Genomic DNA, 12,367 nt, shown 5'->3' on the forward strand with positions numbered 1-12,367 from the left:
AAAGGCCACTTTTTTAAAATTTCAACATACATTAACATCCTGAAATGAACAAAAATAAATTAATAATTAAATAATTATATCCAAAATCAACTATACAAAGACAACCAAACACATTTAACTGAGTTTTTAAGATGTCTAATTCATCAGCAAAACAACCAACAATCTTCTCAGCTTCTTTATTGAAGACTGAGACATAAGTCTCCCCACTATCATCAGCAACTACAGCTATAATGTATTCCAAAAAGGACAAACTAAATTGTAACTACATTTTATAATATTAAAAAATTCAGAATAAAGATTTCAAAAGGTGAATTTCCTTAAACTGCATTACTCATCATTTTTTTGGCAACCTTCACACACCAATACCCAATGTAGATGCTCTCTCTCAACAACCTTTTTTTGTTGCAAGTTTTACAAGCACGATACCACATTACTTGTCTGGATTTATGAAGCTTATGCAAGTTTGGCTGAAAAATGAAGGTTGTTCTAGATTTACAAATTAAAAAATCCGTTCAATTTGCAAAACTTCAATACTTTGAACTTGAATGTTTAGATAAAAACATACATATACTGAAACTATTTAAAATGTCATAACACTATAGGAAGTTAGAATTCAATGAATGTGGTATCTTTAAAATTCTATGGCACACTTAATTTACCCCTCTGTACATAATGTTCAATCACAAATGTCAGAACTTACGCCTAAGCACCATGTATGCAAAGGGAATGTACAATTGATTGCAGACTGGTTCCCATTAGCCAAAGTAGACGAAGGATTTAAGAATATGTGGTCAAGCTTTGCCACCAGAATATATCTTATTCTTAAACTGACATAGTCCTACAACAAAATCAAATTTACACAATGTTATAGAGAAAGATCAAAGGCAATTATCCTATTCTTAAATTACTTTCTTATACCTGTACCGTAACTAGGGGTGTCCGCGAATCAGATCGGATCGGATATGGCCGAAAATTTGATCCGATCCGCACAATTTTCATCGGATCGGATCGGATATGATATCCGCACTTTTTAATGTCGGATCGGATCCGATCCGATCTGCATATTTGCGGATCGGATCGGATCGGATATCGGATATATCCGCATAATTAAACCTTCTCTTTTTAATTATATTTCTATGTAAAAAAATTCGATAAAAATATTTCTTTCATACTTTTAAACTTATTTATTCCTAAAATATTTTTAATCAAACTCTCTCTAAATAACAAAAATAAAATAATACAATATATGAATAATAATTACTAACTAAAACATACAAACAAGTAAATATAATACCAAACATATATATATTTATTTATTTTTTAATTATTATAGTGCGGATCTGCGGATCCGTGGATCGGATACGCGGATGTAGAGCATATATCCGTGATCCGATCCGCACCCTCCGATCCGATCAATTTGCGGATCGGATCATATCCGCAATTTTCGGATCGGATGCGGATATTTACTGCGGATATGCGGATACGATCCGATCCATGGATACCCCTAACCGTAACCTCATATATCACCATTTGTTTTGTTAGAAAATTTTATACTACTTTTTAAGGTTGAATAGGAACATTCTAAATATTAAGAAAAATGTATGTATAGGCCATCCTTGACCTTCCTTCTATTGTATAAATCAATAGACATGGCTAAAATCCAAAAGAATCCGAAGAACCTAGCTTCAACTCCAAAGGTTATATTTTTACTGAAGGGAATGGACTTTAATTTATAATGGCAGCCAGGTGGTGCATTTAGATCTTCTATCAAAGTGAAGTCATTCTTCCTAAAAATGAGCAACAGATGAGAGATTACCAAAACAATTTTTCTAAAGCTGAAACCATTGGTAACTTATGACAATCAAAGTTACATAAGTAGGTGGTAAGAGAAAACAGAGAAACAAGACTGACTATATTAAACTGAAAGCATAATTTGTTTAATAGAGGATTGATATCAGGTTTCAATTATGAATTATGGTTTCTGACAAAAACCTGAAGGAAGTAAAAATCAGCATATCATCATTGAATCAACATGACTATTTATACCTAATTATGTCCAAAGGCATTGAAGCAACTATTTCTTCTTCAGAGGATAGCTCTAATTTTATTGGCCTGAATAATGACAAAGTGGTTGAGACCTTGTAAGAACTTAGATTATCAAATTTCAAGTATAGCAAAAGAATCATCAACACGGGATTTATCATTCAAGAGGATGTAAAGAACAGCAGTTCAACAATTTGAAGGTAAAAAAAAAGGTTAGAATAACAAAAATGACATTATAATTTGTAAATTCATAATATATTTTAAAACCATTGAATTTGTATAGTCAAGGATAACATTAGAAGACCCAAATCATTTAGCAAAGAATAAGATCTTATCTTTATTATTGATTTTTAAATATTCGTGTTCTCAATTGAGAAGAGAGTTAAATAATAAAAATATTAAAGCACTTGGTGCAAAATCTTATGAATTGTTTAATCATAAACCTTATCACAATTAGATCTTGTTACAAAATTTATGCATTAATTTCCAAGTTCTGATTGCGACTTGGGCTTTCTCATTAGATCAAAAAATGAAAATGACCGATGCTAAATTGATTATGAATGGCAGAATGGATAAGTACATCATTATGATGATGATAGACTGAAACCACAATAACAAATTCAAAATAAGAAACTACTATGCTTCAGAAACATCCAAGGCTTGAGCACAACTACAGGGAATGAAAACCACATTCTAAGCTATAAACAATACGAAGATTGATGAATGAAATTATTTCCATTCACTCCAACTCTCCAAGGCTTCTTCACACCAGCTACTTCACTCATCCTTCTTCAGAGTAACAACAAATCAAACTCATTAACAAATAATAACAACTAATGTTAGAATCTATTTCACAATTGAAAATAAATTACAAAGCTCCATCACCTCCACCCTCATTTTAATACATCAAAAGAGTTCAACCATAGGATTATTATGAATCACAATATGAGAGAAAATAACAATATTAAGTTAAAGCAATCACAATATTCAGTTTTATTGTATCATATTCCAAGGACTATGGAGATGGAAAAAAAAAAAAGATATGGAGATAGTTGAAATCAATTTATATAATGAATATTTGAGAACTTACTGCATAGTCAATGCAAATACCACTCAATCATTGAAGATATTTTCAATCATCATACCTTAGCATCACTTGCTAAAAATAATTTTTTCTCGAACTCAGCTACATTCATATCTCAAATCTCTCTGTTAGTTTACCATTCTAACCAATCTCGACTGTTTTTGCCAATGAATCAAATAATAATAAGAAAATCTGAAGAAAGAAAATAAAATAAGGGTGATGGCTCAAAAGAATCTGCAGCAACTTACCAAAAGGAGGAAACGAAAAAATTTAAAACCAACAATGATATAAAGTAGCATTCAAATTGCAATAAATCTAGAAAAGGCAAAAGAAAACAAAATAGAACATATCAAATTCAGAAAATAAATAGATGAATGCCTGATTCATATGTATTCAACTAATGTTTGTAGCAACCAAAGATATGTAACAAACACATAAGCCAGATTGAGAATAGATAAAAAAAATCATATGCTATAGCAAAGCAAATTCAGAACAGATAAAAAAAAGAAAGCAGATTCAAGAATAACAAAAAACTCTACTATTAACAACAAAGAATTAATCTTTTGGGAAGAGAAGGATACTTTCATAAAGTAAAATCATTGGTTTGAATATGAAATTAGCTATATAGCAAAGTTTAATAAAAACAAAGACAAACATAAAAAATCTACTGCAGTCATCCATAACATGGGAAGTATTAATATAGAATAAAAGATACCAGATACAATAGAGTCATATAAATCAGCCATCAAAATCAAGTAGAAACAAGCTCAACTTGTGGCAGAATCATTTGCAGCTTTTAAAATTTTGGGGAAAACTGAATTAAAAGAAAAAAATAGCTAAAAACCTAAGAATAATACTAGAACTGTATTTGGACGAAACACTTTTAATCTTCAAGATCCACTAAAATGAGAAACCTATTAAAAAATATGTTTTAATTTTAGAAACTTTTTTTTTTTATTTTTACCAAAGTTGCATTGACATCATTATAGCATACACCAGTTAATTTACTCTATCATGTATATAAAATGTAACCAACTATCCTAATCTTCTAACCATAATTATATTAAAAAATCTTATGATCCAAAATAGATAAAATAAGATGTAAACTGACATAATATAATTATAAAATTAAATAATAATGTTAATGTGACACACTTTAATGTATTTGCAGACTGGGAATGCACTATGGACGATGAAATAATGACAGATTATGCTTGGGACGTGAATCTAGAAAATGAATTGCTACAACTGAGAGGTAAATAAATTCCGATGCTAGTAACCTTTAGATTAAAGGAACATAATCGAGGACTAAAGAAGGCTTAGTAGTTAAAGATAAGTAAACAAAATTTTGAAAAAATTCTAGCAGAGAAAGAGTACGTACTCCGTACTCTGAGAGAATGAGAGAAGGAGAGAGCGGGGGCGAGTGGTTGAGGGTGGAATACGGTGAGAAAGATGGTCATGCCATCGGAAGAGATAAGGGGGAGAGCGTGGGAGGGTGATGCATGAAAACTTGTCTCTCAACAATTTCCTTCGGCAAGTATACCGAATTGTCGTCAAGTAAAAACTCACAATAGAGTGAGGTCGAATCCCACAGGAATTGATTGGTCAATTAACTTTAATTAGAGGAATGTTCTAGTTGAGCAAAGCAGAATTTGATGTGAGAGTTGCAGGAAATTAAATGGCGAGAAAGTAAATAGCAGAAAATGTAAATATTGGAAATAAAGAGCTGAATGTAAATGGCGGAAAGTAAATTGCAGAATCTTAAATGGGGATTTGGGAAGATGAGCATAAAAGTAAATGGCAGAAATTAAAGAGAATGGGTGAGATCAAAAATGGGGAATTCATTGGGCTTAGGAGATGTTGCATTCTCCGGATCAAGTTCATTTTCATCTCTTCCTCGATCAATGCATTCATTGATCTCCTTGGCAATCTTAAGTGATTGAATTTCAATTCCTTGGTAATTCAATCTCTCAAATCTTGATCAATAGCCAATTCCTTGGTCCAATTGCTCATGAGAAGAGATGAAGTATGGTCACTGATTATACCACATGTATTTCCAAATCAAAGTGTTGGTAGGATTATATGTCACTATATCCATCCAAACCCCAATTTGGTCCAACATGAGAAAGCATTTCTAGCATGATCTCTTCATTCCTCTTCCAAGGTTCCGAAGAGATCCAAGTATGAATAACTTCTTTTCCAAGACAACTACCCAATTGGATGAAGATTGAAAGCTTTCTAGTAAAATCAAGAGAAAAGAAAGAAGAAGAATAACGAAAACTATTATTGATCCATCAAATTACAACAGAGCTCCCTAACCCAATGAAAGGGGTTTAGTTGTTCATAGCTTTGGGAATGGAAAACAAAGATGGAGAATGCATTCTGAAAGTAAAACTAGAAGTTGCAGAGAAAGTAAAATTATACAGAGAGTAGTTCTCTCAATCCAAGGGTTTCTTTCTAGTTCAAAACTACTCCTATATATACTACTCTTCTGCTCTTCTAGTTGGCTCTTCAAGTCTTGGATATGGGCCTTTGAATCTTGAGTTGAAGCAGTTTGGAATCTTCAGTGAGCTCAGCTTTACTTGCAGAGAAAGTGTGAAGTAGGCATGGACTTTAGCTAGGACGTTAGTGGTGTTAACGTTTAAGTGAAAATGTGGGTTCGAGAACGTTAGTGACAATCACCTTTTTCACTAACGTTTCTAGCCTAAGATGGTTCACGTTAACTTCAACGTTAGTGGCACTAACGTGACCACTAACGTTGCCTCTTGATCCTTCGCGAACGTTATTGGGGTTTACCTTTTTCAATAACATTGCTTTTAGCCCCCTTTTCTCACGTTAGAGTCCACGTTAGTATAACTAACGTGGCTCTTAACGTGGGCATGCCTTAGCCTCGAGAGCGTTAGTGACACTTACCTTTGTCACTAACACTCCAAACACCCCTTCTTCCCACGTTAGAGTTCACGTTACTTAGGTTAACGTGACTTCTAACGTGGTAGTGATAGCCATCTCCAACGTTAGTGACAAAGGTGAGTGTCACTAACGTTGGCTCATCATTCATTTCCTCCACGTTAGCTTCCACGTTAATGCAATTAACGTGGCAACTAACGTGGCTAATAGTGGCTTAGTCCAACGTTAGTGACAAAGGTGAGTGTCACTAACGTTGGCACTTCTTTGTTCCTTCCACGTTAGAGCTCACGTTAATGTACTTAACGTGACTCTTAACGTGGCTAGGTGTGCCCCTTTTTTCAACGTTAGTGGCATTCACTTTTACCACTAACGTTGGAGCTTTACTTCTCTTCCACGTTAGCGTTATTGGCGATCACTTTTCTCATTAACGTTGCAATCTAGCTCCCATTCCACGTTAGTAGTCACGTTAGTTAGACTAACGTGACTGCTAACGTGGCTCTTCCTTGCTTCCTTTGTCCTGAAATCAAGCAAATAAAATGCATCAAAGCTCTAATCCAAGTTATGAGTCATGCATCATCTAATTTGTCATTTAATTTATGCATAATTCTCATAAAATCATGTAAAGTTCACAATGTTTGCTTAAATCAAGATGTAAGTGAAATTCTACCTAAAACTTGCTTATTTCCTAAGAAAATGTATGAAACTACCCTAAAACAGTAAAGAAAATGTCAGTAAAACTGGCCGAAATGCCCTGGCATCACAACACCAAACTTAAAGCTTGCTTGTCCCTAAGCAAGTACTAGAACATAAGAGTGATGAGTGAAATGACAAGAGAAATGAGTCACTATTGTGGAAGTCATGTCCTTGGTTTTATGGGGTTTCATGCATAGCAACTTAGGTTTATTCCTTCACTGGCTTTCAGACCTTTATCATGCCCTGGAATACTCACTTGATTGCACCCTATGAGACTTTTATTCATTGATCCCTTTGTAATTTCAGGGTTTGATTATGTTCTTAGACTAGGTGCTTTGTGAGGGGGCGACTCTTTAAGATAAGCTTTCAGCCAGCACTCCTGAACCAGTTGGTTCAAGGTGCTAGGTGTTAAGACACCCTAAGGACTTACTCCCTCAAGTCTCTTTCCCCCACACATACACACCACAGGCACATGGTTTGTTATTTTCTTACTTGAGACCTTGGTGTCCAGTACCTCTTTGGGTTACTAAGTGTTTTGTAGCAAAGGTTACTCTTGATAGTGGACTTTCAGTTGATAATCCCGGGTTAGTTAACCTAAGTTACCAAGTGATAAGGCACCCCTGAGAGCTTATTCATCCAAGTATATCCTTTGCACAGGAGCACCACAGACACATGCCCTTAAGATTCAACCCTTGGTGCCTAGCCTTATTTCTTATTCTTTTTCTTTATTTCTCAACTTTCATTTTTCTTTCTCTTTTTCTAATTAGGATCTTATTATGTAGCTAGTCTCATATGGTGTGTTTCAAGCATATGATTCAGGACAGATAGTTGCCTTCCCACCTTGTTGGTGAACCAACTTAGCTAATCTATTACCACACCACAAACTTAGGAACTTACTCCACAATATGAACCTCACTCTGGTCTTTCATAGCATACATTCTCTTTTTATTTGATTCAAAAGGACAAGCATACAAGTAAGCAAGGTGAAAATGCAGCAGATCATTTGGCACAGCTAGCATAGACCTAAGCAGTAAAAACTTAAAGGCAGAATTTAAAATCCTAAATTACCATGGAAACATGTTCTATTTCATACATGATTTTTCTTATTTAAAAACTTTGAAAAAGATGGAACAAAGAGGGAACTCCACCACCTTTTACTCATGGGGGTGCTCATGCTCTCCCTCTTGTTTGTCCTCTTTGTGTCCACTTGTGTTTTCTCGTATCCGTGCTAGTCTGGCTTTCTTCCACTCCTCAAGTGCCTTCCTTACTGATTCATGACTCTTTTCTACCCTCTCTCTTTCTTCTCACACTAATTCATCCTTTACTTCTTCATATCTTGTGATTCCCGGGTGCAGTACAGGCAGTTGTCCAACTAAGTACCCGAGCCTGGCTTGAGTGTTTACATGATGTCCAGTCTCGTTCATGTAAACTCCTTCTGCGAATGATCTGTATTTGTCAAAGAGTTCTGCCTGTTCCAATTGTTTCCGATGTATTTCATGTATGTGTGCACCTTGATGTGCTTGGATGTTGATTAGCTTTTGGATGGCTTCTTGTTGTTGATCTTGCCTTTGCTCTATCCTGTGGAAGGATTCACCCCAATGTTTCCCTTGTTCTAGTTGCTGCTCCATCAATTGCTTTTGCCATTCCCCATGTTGATTCATCCATCCAGAGAGTAATTCTTCTTGACGGCTTACCAACTGTAGTTGCAACTCTTTCTGTGCCCCTTGATTTTCCAAGTATTGTCTATATAAGCCATCAATTGCTTCCTGTAGTTGGTGCATGTCTAAAGGGGCTTGCTCCTCTAAGTTTTGTCCTTCTACTACTTGATGGGCTGGCCTCTTTCTTGGCTTTCGTTGAGGTAGGGGAGATGCAACCGCATGCATCTGTCGAACAGTAATTGGGATGCCCACTTTTATCCACTCGGGGTCCTCATCCTCGAACACCACCCTAGCCCTGTCACACAGACGAAAAATAGTGCTGGGGTAGCCTAACCTTCCTCCAGAATCGCTCTTTTCAGCCATCTTCCTAATACCTTGGGCTATAAGTTCATGGACCTTGATCTCTCCCCCTTTAAGTATACATTGCACCATTGTTGCTCTCTTAAGATTCACCTCTGAGTTATTCCCAGCAGGAAGGATGGATCTCCTTACAATTTCAAACCACCCCTTTACTTCAGGGGTGAGGTCCCCTCTCTTGATGAACTTGGGTTTTTCCTGAGGATCTCGTACCCAATCAACTCTTTGCACATAAATATCTTGTATAATCTGGTCATGATTAGGGCTGCTATCTATTCTGGAGTGATAGTTTTCTTCTGCAAATGGTATGGCTCGTAGCTTTAACGCCCTCATGATGCTCATGGGGCTGAAGTCCACGGTTACCCCTCTCACGAAGCTTATATAGGAGTCATCTGCCTTATCATACCTGACTGCATTTGCATAAAACTCTCTTACAAGAGTTGCATTTACTTTTATGACTGGATCAGTAAGGAGCTCCCATCTTCTCTTTTCCACCTTCTCTGTGATTTCGGGGCACTCAGTTTTTCTGACTTGAAAGCCTAGCTCATATATGATCTCCTTATCAACCATCCACCCATATTGCAATGCATGGTAAAAGGTTTTGAATTTCTTCTCATCGAAAGGGCGTTGCTCCATAGGCTCCTTCTCTTTTCTTCTCTTAGAGCTTGATGATGCCATAAGTGATTTTTTATATGTGAAGGTGTAAAGGGTGAGGATAATGGGCTTCGGCCGGTTAAGATGGGGTGTAGTGAAGGGAATGAGTGAGAGTGTTTTTTGATGGGGTAAGGGGTGTTGGGTTCCGAAAGTGAGAAGTATAAAGAATGAGAATTTGGGATGTGGAAGCGGTATGGAATAAGAACCACTTATATAGGGAGATGGTGAGTGAATAAAAGGTGTGGATTGATGGAGTGGTTGTGTGATGAACGGATGGGGTTCAGCATGGGATGAGCACAAGGATCATCAACTTTATGAAGGGGGGTTGGTTCGATTTCCAAGCGTGTCATTCTTCCAATGTTGCATGGCAACATTTTCCAATGCATTCCCCTTGAAAACACGTGTATAGTCCTCTCCTTTTGTGGTGGTCGAATCCTCCTTCTTCAATTGTCCAATCAATTCTTTCCAATCCTCCTCTCATTTCTCCTACAGGATAAAAGAACAAAATTAATAAGATTGAAAGTTGGCGGCAAATATTAGAAAAGTGAAAATTTTGTTTGTTTGTTTGTTTTTACTAACTAAGTGCTATTCAGGAATGCAAACCAACTGACTAATTAATTGTCCATGTATGCAACATTGGTGACACCAAACTTAGTTTGTGTCCTTGTGGTGTACAAAGTTTTGTTTAAGGCTCTAAGAGTAACATGATATGAATTGCATTCATGCTCTCTTAGTATGCCTTGAACACCAAACTTGTTCTTCACTATGTGCTGCATAAAGGATTCAGGCAAGTATCTGTCAAAGTTAATTTGGAATTCATGAACCTTACATTATTAACTACTTTAAAGCATATAAAACATGGGTTGCCTCCCATGAAGTGCTTCTTTAGCGTCACTAGCTTGACGTTTTTCCTTTGTTAGGGTGGTTGGTAATGCTTCAAGTCTTCCCCCCTCGCGGTAAATCTATCCCCATTGGCTTCATCAAGGATTTCCACATGTTCTAGGGAGAGAATTCTGTTAATGGTGAAAACCTTAGGTGGCTGAGATGGGATGGTGAGGAGATGAGGTGGAATAACTGGGAAATAAGCTGAGATCACTTTATCTCCTAGAGAGAAGTCCTCTGTAGGGATCTTCTTGTTCTTTCACCTCCTTGGTGCCTTCTTCTTTGTCCTTTTTGATGTTGCCCTGCTCTTTGTGACCTCTTCTTTCAAGAAAATTTTGTTGCTGGTCTCATATGACTCTGGTGGTTTAGGTTCCTCCTGATTTTCCTTGAGCTATGACAGCTGCTGATTATCTTGTTCATCAACCAAAGGAATTCCCAGGTGTACAGCTTGTGCTTCAGTGCTTATTTCTTCCACCAGTGCTTTGTCGTGCTCTCCCCTTGGTTCCTTGCTTTTCTGATCTGTTTCTTGTGAGGGTTTGAAGACATTGAATGCGAGTTGTTCGTCATGTATCCTCAATATTAGCTCTCCTCGCTCCACATCTATGAGCGCTCTGGCTGTAGCTAGGAATGGTCTTCCCAATATGATTGGGTGGAGGTGACTCTCTTCCATTTCCAATATGACAAAGTCTGTGGGAAGGAAGTAGTTCCCAACCTTCACCAACACGTTTTCAACCACTCCTACTGCTTGTTTTTGAGTTTTGTCGGCCAGCCTGATGACTACATCTGTGGGCATTAGCTCATTAATCTGCAGCTTCTTCATAAGGGATAAAGGCATTAAGTTGATGCTTGCTCCCAGATCACAGAGTCCTTTATCAAACATTGTTTCTCCTATGGCACAGGGGATGTGAAAACTCCCTGGGTCCTTTCTTTTTGTAGGTAGCTCTGGTTGAATGAGAGCACTGCACTCCTTATTCATCACTATTGTTTGTCCTCCCTTGAGTGAGCTTTTCCTGGTCAGCAGCTCCTTCATATACTTAATGTATAAGGGCATTTGTTGGAGGGCCTTGATGAATGGTATGTTTATATGGAGAGATGCAAACATGTCAAGAAACCTTGAGTATATTCTCTTTTTTACACCACCCTTGATTCTTTGGGGAAAAGGTGCATAGAGTCTCAGCAGCTCCTTCTGTGTAATTTTGATTTCTTGGTGATCCTCTTCCTGTTTCTCTGCTGATGTATCTCTAGGTTGTTCTAATGGTTTGTTCGGTTCTTCCTCAGTCCCCTTATCACTTATAGTGACCATCTTGCAATCTTCCCATCTTACTTTCTTTGCTTCACCTCTCGGGTTCTTCTCTGTGTCACTTGGGAAGCCATCTGTAGGTTTGGGAATCTGCTCAGAGAGGTATCCCACTTGAAATTCCAGCCTCTTGATGGTGTCTCCCTGATTCTTGATATTGGCTCGCACCTCCTCTTTGAACACCTTGTTATCTTGAATCTCTTTGCATATGTCTTCAAGTAGAGTCTCAATCCTTGAGAGTCTGTCTTCGGATGATGGTGGGTTGGGGTTGGATGGATAAGAATGACCATTTTGGTTTTGATATGGATGTTGAGGTGTGTTGTTAGGTGGGTGCTGATATGATCTCTGTGTGGAATGTTGGTGAGCCGCATTGTTGTTGGGGTTGTGATGTCTCTGATCTTGGCTTTGATCTTGTTGATTTCCCCACCAAAAGTTTGGGTGGTTCCTCCAACTAGGATTGTAAGTCTTGGAGTATGGATCATGTGCCTGCCTGGGTGAGTTTCCAATGTAGTTGGCTTGTTCCTGATCACCCTCTGCCTCTGCATTTACTCCTTCTTGAGTTGCTGATGAGGTGGTGATTACTGCTACTTGGTTCCTCTCCATCTTCTTGGTAAGGTCAGCCAGCTGCTTGGTAATAAGCTTGTTCTAGGCCAGCAGTGCATCAAAATTGTTTAGCTCCATTACTCCTCTAGTGTTGCCCCTTTTAGAAGCATAGAAGTAGTCATTCTCGGCTACAGTCTCAATGACATCTATGGCTTCTTCAATGGTTTTCTTCTTGTTCAGAGATCCCCC

At 37.4% G+C, this 12,367-nt stretch overlaps 1 long non-coding RNA gene across 1 annotated transcript; it reads right to left on the reverse strand.

Annotated features, from left to right (window-relative positions):
- Window positions 1-516: 516 nt before the first annotated feature.
- LOC140178253 (uncharacterized) lies at window positions 517-2,185 on the reverse strand. Its single transcript, XR_011870591.1, has 2 exons — window positions 2,047-2,185; window positions 517-838 (listed from the first exon to the last, which is right to left on the reverse strand). It is a non-coding gene; the product is annotated as an uncharacterized lncRNA (long non-coding RNA).
- Between the last annotated feature and the right edge of the window lie 10,182 nt (window positions 2,186-12,367).

This window comes from Arachis hypogaea, chromosome 14 (assembly GCF_003086295.3).
Source record: "Arachis hypogaea cultivar Tifrunner chromosome 14, arahy.Tifrunner.gnm2.J5K5, whole genome shotgun sequence".
NCBI classification, from domain to species: domain Eukaryota; kingdom Viridiplantae; phylum Streptophyta; class Magnoliopsida; order Fabales; family Fabaceae; genus Arachis; species Arachis hypogaea.